Genomic DNA, 21,931 nt, shown 5'->3' with positions numbered 1-21,931 from the left:
CTAGACCCAAAGGTATCAGAGCGCTTTACAAGAGGATCAGTGAGTTACAGGTTCCATAATTACATGGCAAGTATAGACATAGGAAAAAAGAAAAAAAACATGAGATTACACAATAATGTGAGATTATTAGCGCGTACACACGTTTTATGGGGAGTGAAGAAGTAGAGAGAGAATGGTAAACGGGGGAGGAGAATGCAGGTTGGAAAGCACAACGGGGAGGCGAGGAAAACAATGTCCTATGTCCAGCTGAGAAGGTGCCTGCCGAGTGGTGAACTAGAGCCAAACTCCTCTATAGCTGCATATGACAGCTACACCGGGCGTCAGCCAAAGTAGCTTGGGCACCGCTGTATTATTTGCAAAGTTTTATATAGCGCTGACTAGACCCAGGGGTATCAGAGCGCTTTACATGAGGATCAGTGAGTTACTGGTTCCATAATTACGTAGATAAGTATAGACATAGGAGAAAAGAAAAAACATGAGATTACACAATAATATGAGATTATTAGTGCGTACACAAGTTTTATTGGGGGGTGAAGAGGTAAAAGGGGAATGGTAGACAGGGTTAGGGAATGCAGATAGGAAAACACAACGGGGAGGTGAGGAAAACGTTGTCCGATATCCGGCTGGGTAGGTGCCGGCCGAGGGGTGAACCAGAGCCAAACTCCTCTATAGCTGCATATGACAGCTCCACCGGGCATCAGCCAAAGTTGCTCGGGCACCGTGGTAAGGATAGTTTTGGTTTCCACGCAGGGGGCATCATTAAAGTTCCATCAAGAGGACCAGTCATGGTGTTGCTCAACTGATAACGGCACCCCCAATTCTGAGTGGCAAACTTGGGACGGACAGCTCTGGGAAACTGCCAATAGGCACCTACACACTACTTCCCTTCACCTCTCAAGTACCTCACAATTTAGTGCTCCCACTCGTCAATGCACTCACTCCCTTCACATCCCCTCATCTCCTGACCTCGATCTTGAATGCACTTACTCATTCTATAACGTGGATTCATTCACTTTTGATAGACCTATTAGCTTGATAGACATATTAGCTCTTAGTGCGCCCACTAACCTGTCAAACATTAACTCACTCTTTTCCTCCTGACCTCTCAGCAGTGTGCTCATTATTTGATACTCACTCCATTACTCTCTTCTCATACACCCACCCTCCCTCACTTTTAATCCACTCACACCCTTCCCACCTCCTTCTTACTCTGTAGTCTTTAATGCACGCACTCCCTGCCATGCATTCCCTCACTCTAGAGAGTGTGTACATTACAAAGTACAGTTCATACAACCACTGTTTAATACCCAAGCTCATCAGGCTGCACCGTGTCACAAATGCAGGCATACTCCCCTTCCTTTCATTTCACCACCTAGTGCATGCTGGTACTTGTAGTCTTGGTACCCGTCGTTTAAACCAGCTGCACTTACTTAGCAGGCTACAATGGCGGATCTATCTGTGGGGAGTCTGGGGCTCTGTATCTTCGGTGACATGGCGTCCGCTGGTAGCCGCGCTGCCTCCCTGACATCCACCATGGCTGCCCGGCCGCGACCTCAGGAATGCCTCTGCTCGGAGGGCCAGCTGCTACCTGTTGTAGGAAGTGACTGATCAATACCCCATGCCCCGGAGCCAGCGGACCATGTGCTGTTACGTATTGATCAGCGAGGACCCCAGGCTGCCGGCAGACAGGCGGGGGGAGGGAGGGCTCGCCGCTGGTGGCTGCCACTGAAAAGTCAATCGGCGCCCGGTGACAGCGCTGCTCTGTAAATATTGTGGGCCCCCTGCGCCAGCCAGATGGTGTCGGCCACATCGGTGCGCGGGAACGTGGCTGGCTCCCGGGAGAACTTGTGCGTCCAGGGCTGGGCTGGGGCAGCTGCAGGCTTCGACCCAGGGGAAGGCGATGGGCCCTACTGGTATGAAGCCACGAGGCCTGGCTTCTACTGCCTGCTTGCTCCCTTCTCTGCACTGTGTGAGCCCAGTCTGTTCACGCGGTCTCTTTGTACCTTAGTTTCCGTATCGGTCAGAGATGAGAGTCTTAGGAAACATGGGAACCCCTGGTATCAAGCACTACGTCCATACACAGGTTACTTATGATGGGCTCGAGTTTGGGGAATAGCGGGTTGCTCCCGTCCCCAAATGGATTTGTCTGTTTCCCCTAACAAGGGCAGGAGTGAAAATTGGTGAATATGCCCAGATGTGGGTCCCTTGCTCACTGTGCCCTAGGATCCAAGCTTTACCTCCTCTCTGATGGAAGGGGTTTTTGCCTGGTAGTTGGGGCTCGACTGTTCCCATGAGAAGGAAGGTCAGTATGTATTTGCACAAGGCAGGTCTCTCGGTCTAGAGTGGAACAGTGTGCAAAAAATGATCGATTGCAGCAGTATTGACTATTTGCAAGCTGTCCTTCCATCATCCTTGTGTGTTTGGGTCAAAAGAGAGGTCCACCTTACAGAATTCAAAGATAAGAAGACCTTCTATAATAAAGCTAGTATAACTGCATAGATTAACAAAACACACAAGATGATGGACGGAAATCTGGGTTTAATCCATCGTTATTTTGCTCACCAAGCCACCCCAGTTCAGACAAGGCCATATGCAAATCAGTCTTGACCCTGTGCCTCATGGGAACAGTCCAGCCTGAACTGGCAAGCCATGTCTTTCCTGAACCGGAATCAAGCATCCTAGGACCGGTTTCTGGCTATCAGCCGTCTTCAGCCAGGATAGCTTGACTCCAGTGGCTTAGTGAGCAAGGGACCCACGTCTGGGCATACTCTTCCCACATAGGGCGAACAGCAAAACACACAAGATGATGGACGGAATGTTGCACAATGGCAAAATATTCACCCCCAGTCACAGACCTGGGTTTAATCCATCGTTATTTTGCTCAACAAGCCATTCCGTCCATCATCTTGTGTGTTTAACTGCATATATTTATCAGAACATTTGAATAAATCCATACCCTTTATTACCTGAAAGTGGTCAACTCGTGATCTGAGAGCATTATGTCTAGAACACCTAACTTAATGTACAAATGTGTGCGAATTAAAAGCTTTTGGAAGTTTGTATCAATTTGTACAAAGCGAGCCATCAGTGCTAGCTAGACTGACCTGGAAATGGACCATGGGTGTCAGCAGACAGTGATCGAGGAGGCTCAGATGTGGATGGATCTAGAATGGAGAACCTGAAGGGGATTTGAGTAAGGTCTGGAAGGCTAGATGCGGAGTTCTGCCTTATGATAACAGACAGCTTAAACTCTTTGACAACACCATCTTCCTAATCTTGCTTCAAGTGATTCAAGTTTGGGGAATCTGATTCCAAAATGGAGTATGTGGAACGAGGAATTGTCCACAGAAACTTTGCACCTCCCGTTTTGCAAGCACTGTGTGTGCACAGAAACCACCCTCGACAGGGATATATAACAAAACTGGAGTGGTTCCTCCAGACACTTGATGTGTGAGAGCATAGCTGATTCCAGTGGCACATCAGGTGAAGTGACCCTTGTACCATCCACTTTCATGTGTTCAGACTAATAAGTCACTGCTATTCTGGCGACCCATAATTGGCACCAATGCACAGTCAGCATCCCAGTAATGTAATTTGGCAAAACTTGCCTGAAATTAAACTTTGCATTGGGTTATCCTTTGTACCTGCTTCAGAACAGGGCTACTGTTGCAGTTAATTTCAACAACCGGCGCCTTCTGTGGGTATAGAGATACATCTCAAAGATACCATTGTAAAAATAGGCGTCGTTGTAATGTTCCAGGCTTTGCCCTAGATCAATCTAAAGATCGGAGTCTGCGGCAGAAGTGAAGACCTTATTAGAACATTGCATTCACCCTAGACTGCTGCAGTGACAGGAGCCTACAGGAGTACAGACCACTCCAGAATATGACCTGCACTTCAGGCCACTCTAGTGATAGGAGCCTGATGTGGAGGCATAGACTGCTCCAGAACATGGCCCTCACTTCAGATCACTTCAGTGATAGAAGCCTGATGCAGGGTACGCACTGCTCCAGAACATGGTCTTCACTTCAGACCACTTCAGTGATAGAAGCCAGATGCAGGGTACACACTGCTCCAAAACACGGACCTCACTTCAGTGATAGAAGCCAGATGCAGGGTACACACTGCTCCAGATCATGGCCTTCACTTCAGACCACTTCAGTGATAGAAGCCAGATGCAGGGTACACACTGCTCCAGAACACGGCCTTCACTTCAGACCACTTCAGTGATAGAAGCCTGATGCAGGGTACACACTGCTCCAGTACATGCCCCCCTCTTAAGACCATTCAGTGATAGAAGCCAGATGAAGGGTACACACCTCTCCAGACCATGGCCCTCACTTGAGAGCACATCAGTGATAGAAGCCAGATGCAGGGTACGCACTGCTCCAGAACATGGCCCTCACTTCAGATCACTTCAGTGATAGAAGCCAGGTGCAGGGTACACACTGCTCCAGAACATGGCCCTCACGTCAGACACTTCAGTGATAGAAGCCTGATGCAGGGTACACACTGCTCCAGTACATGCCCCCCACTTAAGACCATTCAGTGATAGAAGCCAGATGAAGGGTACACACCTCTCCAGACCATGGCCCTCACTTGAGAGCACATCAGTGATAGAAGCCAGATGCAGGGTACACACTGCTCCAGAACATGGCCCTCACTTCAGGCCACTTCAATGATAGAAGCCAGATGCAGGGTACACACTGCTCCAGAACATGGCCTTCACTTCAGACCATTTCAGTGACAGAAGCCTGATGCAGGGTACGCACTGCTCCAGAACATGGCCCTCACTTCAGATCACTTCAGTGATAGAAGCCTGATGCAGGATACGCACTGCTCCAGAACATGGTCCTCACTTCAGATCACTTCAATGATGGAAACCTGATGCAGGGTACACACTGCTCCAGAACATGACCCTCACTTCAGATCACTTCAATGATGGAAACCTGATGCAGGGTACACATTGTTCCAGAACATTGCCCTCACGTCAGACACTTCAATGATAGAAGCCAGGTGCAGGGTACACACTGCTCCAAAACACGGACCTCACTTCAGATCACTTCAGTGATAGAAGCCAGGTGCAGGGTACACACTGCTCCAGAACATGGCCCTCACTTCAGATCACTTCAGTGATAGAAGCCAGGTGTAGGGTACACACTGCTCCAAAACACGGACCTCACATCAGTGATAGAAGCCAGGTGCAGGGTACACACTGCTCCAGAACATGGCCCTCACTTCAGATCACTTCAGTGATAGAAGCCAGATGCAGGGTACACACTGCTCCAAAATAAGGACCTCACATCAGTGATAGAAGCCAGGTGCAGGGTACACACTGCTCCAGAACATGGCCCTCACTTCAGATCACTTCAGTGATAGAAGCCAGGTGCAGGGTACACACTGCTCCAGAACATGGCCCTCACTTCAGATCACTTCAGTGATAGAAGCCAGGTGCAGGGTACACACTGCTCCAGAACATGGCCCTCACTTCAGATCACTTCAGTGATAGAAGCCAGGTGCAGGGTACACACTGCTCCAAAACACGGACCTCACATCAGTGATAGAAGCCAGGTGCAGGGTACACACTGCTCCAGAACATGGCCCTCACTTCAGATCACTTCAGTGATAGAAGCCAGGTGCAGGGTACACACTGTTCCACAACATGGCCCTCACGTCAGACACTTCAGTGATAGAAGCCAGGTGCAGGGTACACACTGCTCCAGAACATGGCCCTCATTCGAGACCACTGCAGTGATGAGAGCCTGTTGAAGGAACAGAGACCGCGCCAGAATAAAGCCCTCACTCCAGACGCTCTGGAATACGGTCCACACTCCGGTCCACCGGTGATGGATGAGGTTCTGCTGAAGTATTTCAGATCTCTCCAGTTAGGGTTCTCGCTCCAGGCCGCTGCTGTGATAAGACCTTGTTGCAGGAGTTCCGATCGCTCTAGGATAGGGCGTTCTCTCATTTACTGCCTCGGTAGCTACAGTTGGAGGAAGTTTCCACTGTGCACCAAAATAACTGAAGCATCATTAATGGCAGAAAAGAAAAATAAGCCCCAGTGCTACCCTTATTAATTTTTAGATTCCCCAGAAAGGCCTAAAAGAACGCACGACTTCTTCAAACTCCCAGGCTAAAGAATCCCAGGGGAATGGTCCCCTGGCCCCAGCTCCCACCCTCTCTCCATCGCCCCCTCACCCCGACTCCCGTCTGTCAACTCCCTGCTCCAATCCCCACCGGAGCAGGGACACTTTCTCAGGGCAGCGGATGAGAAGCGCTCGGGAGAGAAACGCAAAGAGCGAAATGTAATCAAAACTGGACCCTGGGGTTATTCGTCCAGTCAGAAGGGATAGGAGCGTCAGGGCGTAGGGGGTGGGTATCCCTAAAGTGCCAGCCCTCCCCACCCATGGAACACTGATACCCACAATTGCGATCCTACGTGGTGGTCCGTGCACAGCGGTATGTGACAGACCTTTTCCTTAAGACAGGAACTCTCACTTCCATCTGAGCAGGATTTCAGAGCGAAATGTGCTACACTGGTTCACTCGTGCAGGTGATCCAGGACAATGTGTTCGGCCTACCTGGGACGCCAATATAGGCCAAAAAAAACAAACGCTAATAGCTTGACCTTTAAATTTGGAATAAATGGCTTTACTGGGTGTTCTGCATTCAGACATTAAAAGCCATCCGCTGGCACGGTGTGGGTCTCGACCAAATCCCGATGGCAGCCACGCTCTGTGTGTGACACATTCAGCCAGTCCTGGCTTTGTAGGTAAGTCAATGCCCATTGGCCCGTTAATCCTTAAAATTGCTCCCACTTCCGGCAAGATCCATTCACCTGCTCCAGAAAGGCTTTACGCCTAAGTACCCTGAAATGTCTTTTGCACAAACTGACCATGTCCAGGGTCTCCCGCGGGCCGCAGGATCAGGATTAGAATAAAAACAAACCATTTCCCACAGAGTTCATGATGTAAGAAAAGATTCGTCATTAGCAGTCCCTCTCAAGGCATGCGTCAGGAATATGGGTGGGGGGGGGGGGGAGGGCGGGTCATTACCAATTCTTGACGTCTTTCAACTTATTTAAGCAGTCCCTGAAAACTGGACTGTCCGAGAAATACTTTGATACTAGTCTCTTTCCTTGCCTGTCTTCTATCCCTGGCTTTCTTAAACATCCTTCTCCTAGTAAGTATCCATACAAAGAACTGCTTTTTTTGGAGCACACTCCCCTGACTGTATGTTTAGATCCTCTGTTGTTCTCGATAGAATGTCATGGAATTTGTGGTGCAGTGACCTCCAACCTCACTCTCTACTTCATGTATAATGTTTCGCAACACAATGTACAACCATTTTCTCGGTAACAGATGTACACTGGATTATATGAATGTCACACACCCAGACGTCTCCCACCAGCCGTCCAAAAGTTAAACAATTGGGGCTTGTAGTTTTGCTTTTAACATTGAAAGGCTGGGCTCCGGAACTCCATTATACAATTAATTATATAAAGCAGTGTTTGCTAAAAAGTCTGGAACTTGCTCGAGAGCCACACATGACCAGGAGGGGGGCACTTGGCAAGTACAGTTCAATTTGGTCTTACACGAATGACCTGCCTCGCTTGCCTCACTGAAATTACCTGTGTCTCCTTGTGCATTGGAAAAAATAGGATGCCAACGCTCGTTCTTTATTCATCTGTACCTCCTTTCTCCTCCAGTACCTGACCCACTTACATTAAAGATACCTTCAAGTGTTTCAGTTCAATCACCTGTACCCTTTTGTGCTAAGTCAAACTCCAGTTTCCCCAGGTAGGGCTCAGTTAAAAAACATGGACCCCCTTGAAAGCTATTGTCACTACTATACAACATATTTCCAAGAAAACATCTCGTTGATCCACTCCCCGACTACCCTGTGGGAGGCCTACAAAAATGTTCTCAGGGGACAGGCCATTGCTTCTATTGTAGGTCATAAGCGAGAAAAGCAGCAGGAGCTAAATGCTATAGAATTAGAACTACATAATGCCGATGCCCAATACACACGCAACCCTACTCCGGCTACGGCCCAATGCTTGTGTCTTAAACAACAAGGGCATAGGGAATATCTTAGGGAAGCGACTAAATTGCGACTGTCGGCCACACGACATAAGATATATGAAACCGGCGATAAGGCCGGAAAACTCCTGGCATGGCTTGATAAAAGGGAGCAAGAGAAAAAGTGGATAGCACAAATCCGAACAAGGGATGATCGGGTGGTGACTGACCCATGGACAATAGTGCACACGTTAGCGCAACACTTTCAATAGGTTTACACGTCATTGTCAGCTATGACTACGGAAGAGGCACTGACTTAGATAAAAGATATTGCTATGCCCAAGCTCACACCGGAGGTGGCCCTTACGCTTGAAGCCGATCTTACGGCTGAAGAGCTACAAGTGGCGATCGGTTCACTGCAATCTAGGAAAGCGGTGGGACCTAATGGTATACCCATAGAACTTTATAAAAAGACGGCAGGGGCTATAGCCCGAAACCAGCTATATATGTACTGTGATGGTCTGCAAACAGGTAAGCTCCCACTAGATCAGCAATTGGCCACTATAGTGACAATCCCAAAGCCTGGAAAGCCCCCTGAAGAATGTACCTCGTATCGCCCCATATCTTTAATCAATGCAGAGGCTAAAATCCTTGCCAAACTCCTTGCGATAAGACTGACACAACACCTTGCAACCCTGATACATCCGGACCAGTCCGGTTTCATGCCAAGCAGAAATACGGCTCTGAACTTGAGGCCTTTACATGGTGTGATGGCCTGTATACCATATCTTCTGGAACCAGCCGCTCTCCTTTCCTTGGACGCTCGAATGGCGTACGATATGGTTGAATGGCCCTTCTTATTCGCTGTGCTAACTCACCTGGGCTTTGGCCCTGAATTCTGCGCATGGATACATCTACTATATACCAAACCGCTGGCGTATGTGACGGCCAACGGTCATATATCTCAAGACTTTCCACTAACACTGGGCACGCACCAAGGCTGCCCACTGTCACAGCTGCTCTTTGCCCGAGTGTTGGTGCCGCAAGCAGCATGGATTAGATGGGAACCAATGATCCGGGGAATTAGACGGGTGGAAGGGTGGGAAGACCGCATCTCACTATATGCGGATGACATATTATTGTACATGGCCTCCCCTAGAAGCTCCATTTTGGTACTCCTAAATATATGTGAACTTTTTGGTCGGGAGGATCTTATTTGTACGTCATGGCCCACCACCTCAACTCCCAAAGGATTGTCCACTGCAGATCACGGAGGATGCATTTAAATATTTGGGTATATATATAACGGCTAACCCGGATGAATTCTTTAAAAGAAATCTCATACCTCCCCTGGAACGTTTAAAAAGGGATGCAATACACTGATTACCATTGACACTGCTGGGAAAGGCAGCACTTTTTAAAATGATGGCGCTCCCTCGATTCCTGTACGCATTAGAAAATATGTGTGAAAGAAGGGGGGGCCCCTACCTAAAAGGATGAACCCTGGTAAGGAAACTGTACGTTTTTAGAAAAAAGGAAGAAAGTTGCACCGGGTTATGTGCTTCTCTTTAAATCACACAAGTGAACGCTAAATAATAAAGTCAATTACTGATTAAGTTTTTATAAAAATATATTTTTCTTTTATTTTATTTTATTGTAATTATAAATCTCTCATTTGTTGTTAACATTTGTTGATAAATAAACTACATAATACACGTTTACACAAGTATTGTTATTTCTTTAAATACAATTATATACAAATTTATGCAATACAAATCCAGACTTGATCATAGTGAGTCATTTCATTAAATACAGAACTAATTCCCCTTCAACGCGTTTCGGCGATTTGCCTTCCTCAGGAATTCTGTATGTACACGTTGATACTTCTAGCGAAGCTGGAGGGAGCCTGAATCTCTATCTCTCTCCCGCGCGATGTTCTCTTCACAGAAGAGAACATCGCGCGGGAGAGAGATATATCTTTTACAACAATCGCATCAGCTCTTGTCTGTATATGGAAACGCGCACTCCTGCCGACATGCGTTACCGTGATATGAATGATTAACCAGAGAATATAGCAATATATGATGATCGCCCACCCACGCAAAATTTAGGTGGAAGCAGCAATTATCAAAGAAATGTAAACAGGACATCACAATTTTGCCATAATCCAGTGCGAGATAGAAATTCAGGCTCCCTCCAGCTTCGCTAGAAGTATCAACGTGTACATACAGAATTCCTGAGGAAGGCAAATCGCCGAAACGCATTGAAGGGGAATTAGTTCTGTATTTAATGAAATGACTCACTATGATCAAGTCTGGATTTGTATTGCATAAATTTGTATATAATTGTATTTAAAGAAATAACAATACTTGTGTAAACGTGTATTATGTAGTTTATTTATCAACAAATGTTAACAACAAATGAGAGATTTATAATTACAATAAAATAAAATAAAATAAAAATATATTTTTATAAAAACTTAATCAGTAATTGACGTTATTATTTAGCGTTCACTTGTGTGATTTAAAGAGAAGCACATAACCCGGTGCAACTTTCTTCCTTTTTTCTAAAAACGCATTAGAAAATACGCCATTCCCAGTGCCGCCAGGCTATTTCAAAACGATAGTGGCTCAGGTTTCCGGTCTGTTGTGTGGGAGCAAACAGGCACCAATAGCGCAGGGCAAATTGGTTAAAGGGTGGTATGACGGCAGAATAGCACTTCCAAACATACATTTATACTATTGGACAGCCCAGCAGAAAATCATTAATCAATGGATACACGCCCCGCAAACGAACCCCGCATTCAAAGCAGACAGACAAGGATTAGAGGCAGAAGGCATGATGTCTGCACTTTATAATAAGAAGCGATCCCCCACAGTTCCCGGGCCCACAAAGCAGACGGTCAGCATATGGCACAAGGCACATACTAAATTAGGATGGCAAGGAGTCATGACCCAACTTACTCCTCTTTGGGATACACAGCGATTGGGTAGACTTAGGAATTGTAAGGGATTTGCTCAGTGGGACGTAATCGGTATATCCACGTTGGGTGACATGTGGAACTAAGGGGAAGTAATCACATTCAAACGTCTTCAAACACAGTACAAGCTGGCGCCCTCCGAAATATTTTGATATATGCAGATAAAACACGCACTACAAGCTGCCATACCACCCGGTACCGAGGTCCCAGAGGCCACCCCCCATAGAGGATAGACTGCTGACGGTCTGTATGCATAAACGGGCTACTTCCCTCACCTACAAAAAATGAGTCAACAACTTACCTGACCCTCATGTGGCACTCAGGGGAAAATGGTCCAGAGATGTGGGGGAATTCGACGATTCCGAATGGCAGGATGCACTGGCATCCCCGCGGGAGGTGGGAATACCCTCAAAACTCAAGTGCAACTCAAAATACTACATAGAACCTACTATACTAGGCTCACCCTTTGTAGGATAGGGACAGCATTGCACCCGTACTGCTTGAGGCGATGCGGGGAGGAGGGTACATTTTACCATACCGTATAGCAATGTCCGAAGATCATGGAGTATTGGGTAAAGGTGATGAGAACAATATCGCAAGCAGAGGAAGTGTCACTAGTGCCGGAACCCAAGAGATGTTTGCTAAATGTTTGGGAACCAAATGATCTTACTCGCCCAGCACAGGTTTGGGCCACGCTGGGGATAATGGTTGCAAAGCACAACATCGCCCAAAAATGGGGCTCGGAAGAGTCAGCAACACTTGCCACGTGGTGCAAAGTTATGAACAAAGCTATGATGTCCGAGAAGGCGGTCTTTATCAATTGAGCCTGTCCTCGAAAGTGGAGCAGAGTTTGGGGGACCTGGAATAAATTCAGGGGATACATCTGTGAGCCACCCAGGGTACAATCAGAGGAGGGTTCTGATGAAGAAAATGTCGGGGAGACACGAGATTAATGTGTGGGATTCTGTCATTTGCTATATTGTGAGCACTATCACTATGCAAAATGTCATAAAATGTTGATGTCAGAATGCAATGTATGTACGTACTGTCTGATTGATTTGTGCCTTGAATATAATAAAAAGATTTACAAAAAAAAAACAAAAAAACATGGACCCCCTTGTGCTGCGCGTAAATGTCCTGAACGTGTCTAGTACTTAGAAACTGCTGATACTGTTGTGAAGTACTGTACGCACCAATCACTTATGTAATTATAAACCCAACTTCGAGGGACTTTAGGGTCAAAGGTCAAGTAATGCAGAAATACCATTACTGTGTGGAGTTTATGTTGGGAGTCACATCTTGCTGTAAAGTCAATCCAGCCCTCCCTACAAGGCCTTTCGCTCTGTGACATGTCTAATCTCTGCTGGGAAAGGAGAGTCCCAGGCTGGCCTTGACATGTCTGGGCAGTCTGCCCATACCCCCTCCACTTGCCCCCTGTACATTGTTCTGAATCCAGTGCCAGCACCTCATTATCTGCTGTCCTTGATAGGGGTGGAGGTAGCTTAGGCGCGCTCGCCGCTGGCTCCGGTGGTAAGACCAGGTCAAAGGCCATGACTTTCGCCTCCTGCACTGGGGCTGTTGTTGACAAAGAGCACCAAAGATCCAATGGCTATCACACATCATTCAACTCTGCAGATAATAACTTTCATTTCAAATGTTTGTCACCGTGAACAAGACCCTGAGGGCGTTGGAGAGCTTCACGATATTTGCAAGAATTTTGATACATTTCTAACAATGATTTTGGACTTAGCATACTGCTTATAGTACTGTTAACGGGAAAAGGGAAATTGCAGGCTGATACATTACCATTCTCAAAAGACTGATGCTTGCACCAACGTTGATAGAATTACAAGAGTCTCCATTTTTCTAAATATGCAGTTTTATTGATAAGTGCCACGGGAATGTCCCTCAGAATGTCTTAGTGTTTTTCAAGATAGAATACCAGGCTTTCAAGAACCGGTCTGTGGCATGCTTGAGAGACCAGGGTACTTCTAGAGAAAGCACATGTTCAGGGATCATTTACGTTGGGTGCAAGAGTTAAGTATGCTCATGGTTGAGGACAAAGGGCCTGATCTACACCTGTAATTTGTAGTATGTAAAGTATTACTGCAGAAGAACTACTTACTTACTACAAAATGGCATTCGCAGACCGATGGGTGGAAATCTCCGCCTCCATCTCTCATCTATCTTTCCTATCAGGACTTCTCCACAAATGTAAGATTACTACTTACTAATAAATGCCAAAGAGACGGGGTAGTAGATGAAAAAAAGGGACGGGCATGGTAATAGAAACACCCACCCGCAAAGTGTGAGCCCATTGCTATTCACAAACTACACATCTAAAGTTACAGCAGCCCAAAAGGCTACACAACAGTTATAATGTAGCCTTTGAACAAGTCTAGCACCACATGAGGCCACTCACAGGTACCCCAACACACTCTTAGACAAAATAATGGAGGAACATGGAGGCAAGATGGCGGCCGTGGCGTGGGCTGTGTAAGCAGCTCTTCTCCTCACTCTGTGCTACGGGGTGAGAACCGTTTCTTTATCCGGACCCAGGTCCCTCTGACTACCGTTAATTGGAAGAGCGGAGAAACGAGATTGACATCGGCTCAATTGTGGTTCAATTGCTGACTGGGGCAATAAACGCTCTAGGAGAAACTTACTGACGGAGACTCCGATGCTGTGAGACCGCGCTTACCTGTGCTCACGAGGGGCTGGTGATCTCGATGCTGGGTGATTTTCTCGGGCTCCGCCAGCGTTTTCTGTCCTGGCGGCTCTCTGCTCTGTTCTCAGGCGTTTACAGCAGCGGTATATGTGGGCGTAGAATCTTGCATTTCGGTACAAAATGCCACCAAAGGGGAAGGTTACCACACGGAGTGGGAAGTCGAAGGAGCAACCTAAGGCGGACGCAGCTGGTCAGAATGCTGTTGGTGAGCCGCCTAAAGGAGGTGAGAATTTTCGACAAAAAGCCCCCTTTCCCTAAATAAAAACTGGGGGAGAAACCGAAGGGAAGACGAAAAAGCCTGCCTGTGTAACAAAGCAAACCCTTACTCTGCCAATTCTGTTTGAAAGACAGTCCTCTAAAAACGCTGTATTACCGGCAGGGGGTACTGCTGCAGTCACTGATAACGAAATGGTGTTGGACTCTGCTAGTTGTGATATTCCTCATATGGGCTCAGATATTGATAATATAATTCCTAGTGATATTGTTCCCGATTTGGACTTAATAGAACCATTCCTAATAGAACTCCATCGGCCGTGCATCAGTTGGATAATGAATGTGGCCTTGTGGGAGATGGAGTCCACGATAAAGTTTCAGTTGAGTTTTTGACTGGTAGTTCTGACAATCTTGTTTCAGAAATAGACCTGCAGGTTTTAACCGAGGGGGGCTCCCAACAAGATTTGACTGGGACCCAGGAGGCCGCTGAAAATTTGTATTCATTGTCTGACCTGTCCTCAGATGAGAGCATTAATTTGAGTGTCAATTTAAGTAAAGATTGGGCGGATTGCTCTACGGGCAGCAGCTTGGAGGAGGATTCAAGGTCTAATCCGGCTTCACCTAATGTTAGCATCTCCACGGTGAAAAAGGTTAAGAAAAAAGGCTCCCACCGTAGTAAATCTAATGTGGATGGTTCGGATGCTATGATTTCAGAGAGCTCTAAGAGGATGGCAGGTACAGAAGCAACGCAGTCTAATGCTGATCGGAATTGCACAGTGATGCACGGAAAAGAGCCAGCTGACCAGGTGGAGATTACCTTGGCAACAATATATAATACAATGATGAGCCATAGAGCAGAAAGTAAAGCTGAGAACTCAAAGAAATCAGGCAACATGCAGTAAAGTGAAGAATGCAGTGCGCCGGGTGATAAAAATCTGCTCTGACACTGCCGACAGAGTCACTGAAGCTGAGGCCAGAATATCGGTTTTAGAGGATGATGCTGCAGCCCGTAAACTAGAGTTGGACTCTATTAAAGCCCAGCGCGATGACCTTTGCCATAAATTGTCAGATTTGGAGAATCAAGCCCGAAGAAACAATTTACGTTTTTTAGGGATACCCGAAAAAAAGGAGGGGCTTGATGTACGAAAGTTCGTATGTGAATTACTGTCTGAAGCCTTTCCAGAACTGACAACCTGGGACTGGTCCAAGGAAATCCAGAGAGCTCATCGCTTCCCATTCACTATAAGGAAACCACGTCAAGGAGAGGAAGACCGTCCAAGAGCAATTTTAGTTTGCTTTAATAACTTTCTTGAAAGGGAAGCTACATATGCTCTCGCCTGGCCTGACAAAAAGGCACTGGCTAAAGAGTGTAGTTTTTTCGTTAGGCCAGATTTGTAAGTCAACGGTCTCTAAACGCTGGCATCTGCGTCAACTGATACCTGGGTTTCAAAGTAAAGGTGCTGTTGTATTCTTGCAGAGTCTAGCAAAGCTTAAAGTTAGCCTAAAAGGACAAACAAGATTTTTTTTATCTGAGACTGAGGCAAAGGAATTTTTGGGGTCTCTGTAGGCAGGCCTAGCTACTTTATTAGGGTCCTGTTTTCTTTTTCTCTTTTTTCTTCTCTCCCCCGAGCCAGGGTGGTGGGGGCATGGCTGTTCATTACTTGCAGGGACTGACAGCCCCTGGACCTCATGTGGTGGGTAGGGTGGGTGGGGTGGGATGGGTGGTAGTGTGGGGTGGAAGGGAGGGGGGAGTGTGGGGGGGAGTGTGGGGGGAGTGTTGGTGGTGGGGGGGTGAAAAATCAGCCGCAGACAAATTCTACTTTTTAGTGGTTCTTTGCTTTATCAGGAAAGAAAATGAAGACAAAATGCTTAGAGTGTGTGTCAACTATGTCAGAAAGGATGTACTTAACTATGTTTTGAATTCCGGTAAGCACTGTTGTATTTTTGTAAATGGATAGGAAATTAAAAATCTGTACCTTGAACATATGCGGCCTTAATGATCCCAGAAAGAGGCAGATACTGGCGAGAATTGTGCAGCTGTTGCATATTGACATATTATGTCTGCAGGAAACGCATGTCTCGTGGGCTAATAGGGGCTATCTGAAAAATCTTGGGCTGGAATTAGTTGTGTGCTACAAACAAACTGGGATAAAGAGAGGAGTGGCGATATTGATGAGGCGAGGGTGTGGAACCTTTGTGAAAACCGCAGCAGATAAATGGGGCCGTTGGGCGATTGGCGAATTTTTGATTAACCAACATAGGTTTTTATTATGTAATATGTATGGACCCAATTTGGACGATTCAGAACTTTTGAACTTTTTGAATATAGAGTTAGCTCAGTGGGTGCAACCTCTGGTAATGTGTGGCGACCTTAACATACACCTGGATGCCCAGGTGGACCTCAGAGTTAGTAGTGCTTATTCTGGTAGGAAGAAGCAGGTATTTACTTCCCTGAGGAATCTGATTCTAGATCACGGTCTTTATGATGTTTGGACAGCATTGCACCCGGATGACGCAGGGTTTACCTTTTTTTCTGTCCCCCATTCTAAATTTGTACGATTAGATTATTTTTTTGTTTCGATAGCATTATTAGGTAGCGCAAAAGTAGAGATTCAGCCGAAGCTGGTATCAGACCATAATCCATTAATATTAGAGCTAACCCTAGGCTCTTACTCCAAAGATGGCAATTGGGTTTGGTCTTATGACAGGACGCTTTTGTTAGATGTGGAGCACTGTCAATTTATGACTAACGTGATACAGGAATTCTTCAAATTTAACAAAGGCACGACTGAGCAGAAAGTGGTCTGGGATGCCTTTAAGTCCGTTGTCGGTGGAGAAACTCTCAGCTACGCTAACTTTAAACGTAGTAAGATGCTGGCGGGACATAGAAAGGACTTTGATGCTGTAATAAAAGCAGAACGGAATTTAGCAGACATAATCAGTAAAGGTTTAGATCCGGCTATAGCACAAAGGGATCTTGCTATCAAGAGGGCTCACGCCTATGCTAGTATTGCTGATCAAATAGTAGAAAAATGTGTACACCATAGGGAAGATGTTTATGAATTTAGCGAAAGATCAGGCAGAGTTCTGGCTAAAAGATTAAGAGAGAAGGCTGCCTATAATGATATTGCCAAAATTAAGGATCTAAAAGGTGTATTGCAAGAAACGAAGGAAGGTGTTCTTGAAGCATTTCAAGGTTTTTATCAAGAGTTGTATAGCGAACTGGGAGTGGAGCCCTGCGAAGATGATGAGTGAGAATATTTGAAGGATTTGGCTTCGGTCAAATTGACGGATGCGCAGAAAATGATCTTATTGGTCCCTTTGGAATGGGACAAAGTTGAAAAAGCTCTATTAGGGTTAGCCCTGGGAAAGGCTATGGGCCCTGATAGCATACCCCTTGAATTTTATAGAATCTTCAGGAACACATTAAAAATAGAATTATTGGAAATTTGCCGACAAGCTTTTCTTGGGAACGTGCCAGATTCCTGGTCGAAAGCTACAATAGTGGTTTTTGTTAAAAAAGGGAAGTGTCCTACTGAAATGGGGTCCTATCGGCCCATTTCGTTGCTTAATTCTGATTGTAAAATGTATTCAAAACCAATCGCTAATCGGCTGAATGATTTTATGCCAGGCCTGGTATCATTGAGGCAGCATGGCTTTATTCAACAGCGAGACACTACGGACCATGTGAAAAGAATAATTTCAATCTTGGACTGGTCGAAGGTTACTAATTCTCCTGTTGGCGCGGCCCTGTTGGATGCTGAAAAAGCATTCGACAGGGTCACGTGGAGGTTCTTATGGACAGTCCTAGTGTGGAAGGGGTTTCCGCAAGTACTTATTACGGCTATAAGGGCATTATATTGTCACCCAATGGCAATGGTGCGCTTCTCAGGCAATGTATCAGGGAATATTGCGATAGCAAGGGGGAGAAGACAAGGATGTCCTTGTTCTCCCTTGCTATTCGCTCTTTATATAGAACTCTTCTTATTAGCTTTGGAGAAATATGGTGCAATAAAGCCCGTCGAGATAAACGGAGGCAAATACAAGACATTTGCATATGCAGATGATATTGCTGTCGTGACTTCTGATATTAGCAATGCGTTACCTAGGATAATCGAATCAGCAGACATTTTTGCTAAATTTTCAGGGTATAAACTCAACGTATCCAAGACGCAAGTTATTCATTCAGTGGCTGACCGTCCAGTAGAAATTAATTTTGTAACTGAGGCAACGTATCTTGGTATTAAAATAACTTCCAATGTGGACGACATTGTCTCATTGAATTTGGACCCAGTTATTGCCTCTTCCAATAAGATATTGGAAAAAACAATAATTTACATTTGTCTCTCTATGGGCGGAGTAATGTTTTAAAGATGCTTATTTTCCCCAAGTTTTTTAATTTGTTTCGGGCTATTCCTTTACTTATTTCTGCCTCTTTCTTTTCCCGTATAGATAGAATGTGTTCAAGGTTCTTGTGGGGATATCGTCGATGCAGGAGAGCCCTTAAATGGTGTAGGTTACCTAGAGATAGGGGTGGTTGGGGAATTCCCAATTTCCAAACATATCACTGGATTGCTTTACTCCAATAAATGGGTGTCTTACTGTTATATAATGACCCCATGGAAAATTTTGCTGCCCCTTCTATTTATGAGATGCTTAAGGGTGTCGAAGCGCGTCAGTGTTTTGTCCGTGTAATCGAACCTAGTTACTACAAGAAAATCAAATTTAAGGTGGTTCTGGCCACATTTGAAGTTTGGAGGAAAATGAAAAAGAAATTGGGCATAAGGCTTAAATTGAACTGGTACACTCCTTGTAAGAATTGTCTTTGCCCGACATATTTAGGGATCAAGTCATGGACCGGTGGTATCAGGCCGGAATTAATACAATTGGAGATCTGTTTAAATACTTATAAGTACATAGTCTCCTGGAACAGAAAATGAGTCAGAATCAGATTATTGTGAATAAAATTGAAGTTTTTGAAGCAGTTCAATCAAGATGTAAGATGGCCCATCTGAATCAGATGTTTACGGATATGGCTGTGGATGACTTAGAGGGGTGGCATGTTAAATGGCAAAATAAATTGGGGATCGTACAAATTGATTTTGAGAGGATAATTGATGTTGCCACTAAAGTGCTATTCAATGGCCCTCTAATAAGTCAACATTTCATGTCTATTTTTGATTTGTATTATACACCGGGGAAACTTGCTAAGTGGAATTCAACAAGGGGAAATAAATGTAACCGTTGTGGATTACATGCAGCGGATTCACCACATATGTTTTTTTTTTTTGCCCTAAGCTGTCTAAATTTATTAAGGACGTTGAGTACTTTTTGTCACATAGCTTGGGTATCCGACAGCAACTATCCGCAGAAATAGTACTATTTGGTCTGCAGGGAAGTTGTCACGGACTCCGATCAGAAGCTGAAGAGGGGCTCATTTTTATTTGTATGTCTATTTTTCGTTTATGTATTACGTCTCTATGGTTAGCTGAAGAACCGCCGACCTTCATTAACTGGCAAGTAAGACTGTTGTCTATATACCATTTAGAGTCTGCAGTATATATATCGAAGGGCTTGAGAAGGAAAATGTTCGGGCTGAAACTGTGGTCCCCTGTTACTAGGTGGATTGATTCTTGATGTCTTAATTGTCCAAACTGTGATTGATGATATATATTTCTCTTGTCTGTATATTGTCTGTCTGCTGATACAAATGTCAATAAAAAATAAATAAATAAATAAAAAAATAATGGAGGAACAGACTTAAAATAACACACATAGGAAATAATGTAAAGATAATTTCATTATTGAGTCTTTATTTACATATTATTTAAATAACTATCTACACTCGTAAATTTAGTCTTCAATATCTCCACCCCCTGGTTTTAATGGGTGGAGACATGTACGTCTCCACATAGGTGTAAATCTACAATCAGAAATGTTCAATAGCAAAAAAGTGTGATTTACACCTATGTGTAAATTTACCTTTGGGAATAGTGCCTAAAAAAGTCTAGCTTCAGCATATGGCCTGGGAAGGCTTAAAAACAGAGGATCATTGTCAGAATCTTTGAATTCGTGGGCAATAATTTCCGTTGTGTCTAAATATGCAGGATCCCCAAAAATGGGTTAGTTTCCATGACTTATTAAGCACTCTGTCAGAGCCACTCCCTAGGATTTTTCCATGAAGCCTACTAGGCCTGGCCGACTTCACCCATCCAATGCTAGTACAGGCAAGGGTCCAGGGTCTGTACTGGTGACCCTGGAGTAGAAGAGCCAGTCAAGATGACTTTGAGATCTTGAGAGTTACCTCAATTCTTAAGTATCCACACCTGGCTTCTGTCAAGCCTCTACGAGGCAAGGATACTGGACGGTCATGGCGATCTTAAACACATCCACCATTCTGCAGACTGTGGTGTCTGTTGAGTGGAATCCAGTTGTCTTGAGACATAAGCAAGGAACAGAACCTGCCTGTAATTACTGGCACGCTCATGAACCAGGTAATGAATGGGTTAGAAAAATACACACTGAATTTACTACTGATTGCTGCAGCATGTTTATCAACTGCCTTGTTATGTTTTAAGTTAGGTGGTGTTTACATACAATGTTTATATGTGTAGTTTATGCATGGAGTAACATGATTTGCATAAATTGTAATAATCCTTCATAGTATTGAAGGTACTGCTGTAGTGGTCTGAGTTTGCACAAGAGCTGGTAAAAGCATCACATGCCTCAAGAATGTTAGACCGTAACTTTCTAGATGGGGGTGTCAAATGGCAATTACAGGCACTGAGTTGTGCTTAAAAGTCGCACTGCTTGACTGTCACTCATAAAGGGGCCTCAAAAAGCACTAAGATTGCTTTTTGCGACGAGGCAAGTATCTGCCACTTCTTTGAAAGTTAAAGTGCCTCTAGAAAGACCGTTAAAATCCGCATTTCAATAGAGTAGAATTGATGTTTCTTTCAGCAGGTTCACATCCACATATTGCATGTTATCACAGAAAACTCTGCATGATAGATTTCTAAAAGCTTGCATGAAATACTGGCCTCGACTTAAACTTTAAATTTGTCAAATGTTGCTCCTTTATTTCTTTTAAATGGCCCACTCCTTTCTTTTTACATCACTCCGTTTTCCATAGTCTGCTTTGCTGCATGCATGTCTGCTGCAATCTTTGAAACCATATCCCTGCAACCTAACAATATCTAATCATCCCATCAATCATCTGCTTCTTAAGTAACCCCACTAGTGATCACACCTAACTCATTAATGTACCCCAAAAACTGGAGTAAATGCATGGAATGGTTTCCTTCAGTCCACAAGACTAATCACAATAACCACTAAACAAGCCACTCATTTTGGGTTCTAGAGTAGTATCGTACTCACCTTAAAGCGCTTCGACATCTTGTCAGGGGTAGTAAGCTCTATATAAATGCTATTTTAATACAATACCTCGAAGGGGTGTTTCAGAATCTCATAACTGAGATGAGAGCTGCAACTCTACAAAATTTCATCTGCAAATTTCTGCGAACTTGTGCTTAAATATTTTGAAAAATGTGTACGTAACTGACAAAAGCAAACCATCAGTGCTTGTGAGAAATGAAAATGGTCAGTGGAGGCGAACCTGGGATGTGTGGGTCAGTACCGGTGACTCTGGGACCGGCTGTGATACGTCAGTGCAGGTGACTTTGGGATGGAAGAGTTAATGTAGGTGATTCCTGGGATGGCTGTGTAAGTAAAGGTGACAGTGGGATGGCTCTGTATGGTGACTCTGGGATGGAAGGGTCAGTACAGATGACTCTGAGATGCATGGGTCAGTGAAAGAGATTCTGGGAAAGATGAATCAGTATAGGGGACCCTGGATGCCTGGGTCAATGCAGGGGATTCTGGGAAAGATGAGTCAGTGTAAGTGGCATTGGAGTGGTTCAGTATGTCGACTTCAATGGCTCTACACAGTGACTCTGGGATGCACCAGTTAGTATGGGTGACTATGGGGTG

The 21,931-nt window shown here is 45.1% G+C and overlaps 1 protein-coding gene across 9 annotated transcripts in view; it reads right to left on the bottom strand.

The window, feature by feature from the left end:
• LOC144798737 (uncharacterized) overlaps positions 1-21,931 on the bottom strand; it is a 1,654,679-nt gene that overhangs the window by 116,845 nt on the left and 1,515,903 nt on the right. The window lies entirely within an intron of this gene.

Source organism: Lissotriton helveticus, chromosome 12 (genome assembly GCF_964261635.1).
Source record: "Lissotriton helveticus chromosome 12, aLisHel1.1, whole genome shotgun sequence".
Classification (NCBI taxonomy): Eukaryota; Metazoa; Chordata; class Amphibia; order Caudata; family Salamandridae; genus Lissotriton; species Lissotriton helveticus.
This window is presented reverse-complemented; position numbering and strand designations above follow the sequence as displayed.